Below are 3,866 nucleotides of genomic sequence, written 5' to 3'. Positions count from 1 at the left end.
TATATTTTAACAAGACAGGTCTCTTTAATAACCATACCCCCAAATGGGTCCTAACCCAGATTCACAAATGTGAAAATTCTTGACAGTTAATGGCACATACAAAATCAGATCAGGAAAGATTAAAAACAGAATATAAAGAAGCAAATGTAAGTAAGTATACATACCTGGAGGAATGAAAAAAAAATACCTGAGCTTGTCGAAAACGGCGGTGGCGTCTGGTTGGGATTTTCGACTGCTGGTCGGAAACGGCGGTGGCGTGCGGCGTTGAGCGTATAAGGAGGTGGGGTGGTGGGCTGCGTAGAGAGGAGAGGGAGGAGGAATTAAGGAGAGAGAAAGAGAAGGAGAAAAATAAAAAGAAAGTGATCCGATGGGGTCTAAATCTGTTTGAATTTTCGACCACATGTGGTCGAAAATAATTAAGTCATATTTGACCAAATTTGACTTAATTATTTCGACCACTTGTAGTCAAAATTAGTTTTTTTTTTAAATTAATTGTTTTATATTTATATAATTTAATTATGTATAAAATATTTTTTCCCATTTATTATTTGTACAAAAATTAATTTCGACCACACGTGGTCGAAATTCACTTTTCCAGTTAAAAAATCGACCCAGTGTGGTCGAAATCCTATAAAAAGTTTAATAAAAATTAAATTCTGCAAATTTCAACCACCTGTGGTCGATTTTTTTCCGACCAAAATTGTGGTCGAAATTTTTTGATCGAAAATGCCCCTTTTTTTTAGTAGTGTTAGCTGCTGAGTATTCATGCTACTGATGGAATGAAACTCATCAAAGTAGCATGATACTATATACATGTTACTATAAGCTACAAAAGGATCAAGGCAGTCAACTATTATCAGATAAGAACGCGTTCTTCTTCCTTTTGAATCTGAAATTTGGGAGTCCATCAAGTTCAAGCTTTAGTGAAGCTCTAATCTTTAGAGGTAGGGAAGTAGCTTCACTGAAGATTGAGGAAGTTTTGGATTGTTCCCCTATATTAGCAAGAAGGTCAGCAGTACTATTCCCTACTCTGAATATATGCTTAAAAACAAAATTACCATCCTCAGACATAGTAAAAATCTGCTCCACAATCTGTCTAATCCGCCATGGGGGGTCAATCTTACCATTGAGGACATTAATAATCAGTAAAGAATCAGATTCAACTAGCACATTAGAACAACCAGCATCTAAGCAAATCTTCATCCCTTTTAGAATAGCCTTGGCTTCTGCAGTATTATTACTACACTGTCCATAATATTCTGCAAATGCTTGAATCATAGAGCCAGTGTGGTCTCTAACAATACCACCTCCACCTGCTGATCTTGTGTTTCCCTTACTACAACCATCAACATTTAGTTTTACCCATAGATGAGTAGGTTTAATCCACAAAATAGCCTGAGAGATAGTGATTGGTTTTAGCTTTTCCACCAAATCACATTTACCTAGCCAAGTATCAGGAAGCTTAAGTTGAGGAAACTGAGTTTTGATGATCATAGAGATAAGAATGTGTACGTGATAAATAATATACCAAGTTGACATTCTTTTGTCATCAAATCTTTCCCTGCATCTATTTTTCCAAATTTCCCAACAAATAGGTATTGGAATGCACTGTAACATGCAAGTATGTGCATCATTTTTTCCTTTAGAAATCCACCAATTCATGATAGTCATTCTAAGTTGCCCATGAACTGGTTTTATACCACAGTATTGCAGAAATAATTCCATACTTGAGATGGAATATGACCTTTACTTAAAAGATGCTTAGTTGTTTCATTCTTATGATCCTTACAGCAGCTACAGATAGAAGGGAGATGGATCCCAAATCTTTTCACAACATCATCAGTAGGAATTTTATTTTGTAGAGATCTCATCATGAAGAAGGAGATTCTGAAAGGAACTATCCTGTGCCAAGTTTTAGAACTGGTCAAGGTAGTGGATTTCTTTTTTCTGACTAAATGCCAAGCAGACTTACTATTGAAATTCCCGGAGGAATCAGGGGTCCAGATAGGATGATCATCTTTTTTAGGGCAAAAATCAGCAAAAATCAACATCAAGAATAGAGTTAATCACATTCTGAGGAAGAATCCTTCTAACTTTGTACTGCTTCCAAGTATTGCCTATATAAAATTCATTGACCAAGGTTCTTTTGGGTGTTTTTTGGTTCTGGACGAGTTTGGCAATAGGGCCAAGACCTGTCCAGTTATCCCACCAAAATCAGACATTTCTTTTACCAACTTTCCATAAGATACACGGTTCCACCATCTCTTTACTATCCATAAGCCGTTTCCATATATGAGACTGACCAGAAGACCATTTCTTTACAGCAGGATGAAACCTCTTACAATATTTGGCTTCCAAAAAAGCTCTGAGAAGAGAGTTGTGAGTTCTGAACTTCCACCACAACTTAGCAGAAAAAGTGTTGTAAATGTCATGAAGTGATCTGAAACCGGCACCACCTTCATTTGTCGGAAAGCAAAGGTCACTCCAGGCACACCAATGCTTCTTCTTTCTATCTCCATCTATACCCCAGAAGAAATCAGCAATTATCTTCTCAATCTGCTCTAAAACAGTCTTTGGAGGATGAACAACTGATAATAAGTGAAGAGGTAGGGCATGAAGAGTAGCTTTAATCAGGACAACCTTTCCACCGTAAGATAGAAGCTTTCCTTGCCAGCCTTGCAGTCTTTTGACCACTTTAGCAACCATATTATTAAAATATACAATTCTCTTCCTTCCAACATAAATGGGACATCCAAGGTATTGCTTAGGAAATTTAGTCTGATTAAATCCAGTAATATCTTTGATAGTAGAAATCCTGGGATCATCATCTTCAAATGTAACATAGAAGCCTGATTTGTTTTTGTTGATAAGTTGACCTGATATATCTTCATATTGTCCCAGCTTATCCATCAACAATCCAAGAGACTCTGCTTCACATGATGAGAACAAGATAGTATCATCTGCATAACATAAATGGGAAATATTAGAACTATTCTTATCAACTGTGAAAGGAATAAAATTAGTATCCATAAGAGAATCCATCAGTTTAGTGAATAATTCAGCTCCAATAACAAAAAGTGAAGGAGAAAGGGGATCTCCCTGTTTAATGCCTCTGGTAGAGTTGAAAAAACCATGTCTAGCCCCATTAATATTGATAGAATACAAACATTAGTGATAAGTCTCCAAACACTGTCAATCCACTTTTCCGCAAATCCAAATTGTCTGAGTACTTTGCACAAATATTCCCACGACACTCTATCATAAGCTTTTGTCATGTCCAACTTGATCACCACATTTCCATCAGATGATGGTCTTGTGATATTATTGACCATGTCCTGGGTAAGCATGATATTTTCTGTTATGGATCTCCCTTTGATGAAGCCTGTTTGAGTAGGAGACACTAGCTTGTGCATGAAATGACTCAATCTTTAGTTTACCAATTTGAAAATGATCTTTACAGAGAAATTACTCAAGCTAATTGGTCTTAATTCAGTGAATGTTTGAGGACAGTCCACTTTGGGAATTAGAACCAAATTAGTATGAGTGATGGCTTTAGGGATTTGACTACCTGCAAAAATATCCAAAACCATTAGCAATAGATCATCTTTGACAATATCCCAACAAGTATGATAGAACTTTCCAGATATCCCATCTGGGCTAGGAGCACTGTGGGAACTTATGGAAAACACAACTTCTTTCAATTCCTCGATGGAGGGGTTAGTTGTGAGAAATTCATTATCGGAATCAGAAATAATTTTAGGAATACAATTAAGGATAGAAAAGTCCTTAATGGAATCATCTTTAGAAAATTGTTTATGAAAAAATGATACAACTTCATTAGCAATTTCATTCTCTCCCTCAATCCA

Source organism: Lycium barbarum, chromosome 8 (genome assembly GCF_019175385.1).
Source record: "Lycium barbarum isolate Lr01 chromosome 8, ASM1917538v2, whole genome shotgun sequence".
Lineage (NCBI taxonomy): Eukaryota > Viridiplantae > Streptophyta > Magnoliopsida > Solanales > Solanaceae > Lycium > Lycium barbarum.
This window is presented reverse-complemented; position numbering follows the sequence as displayed.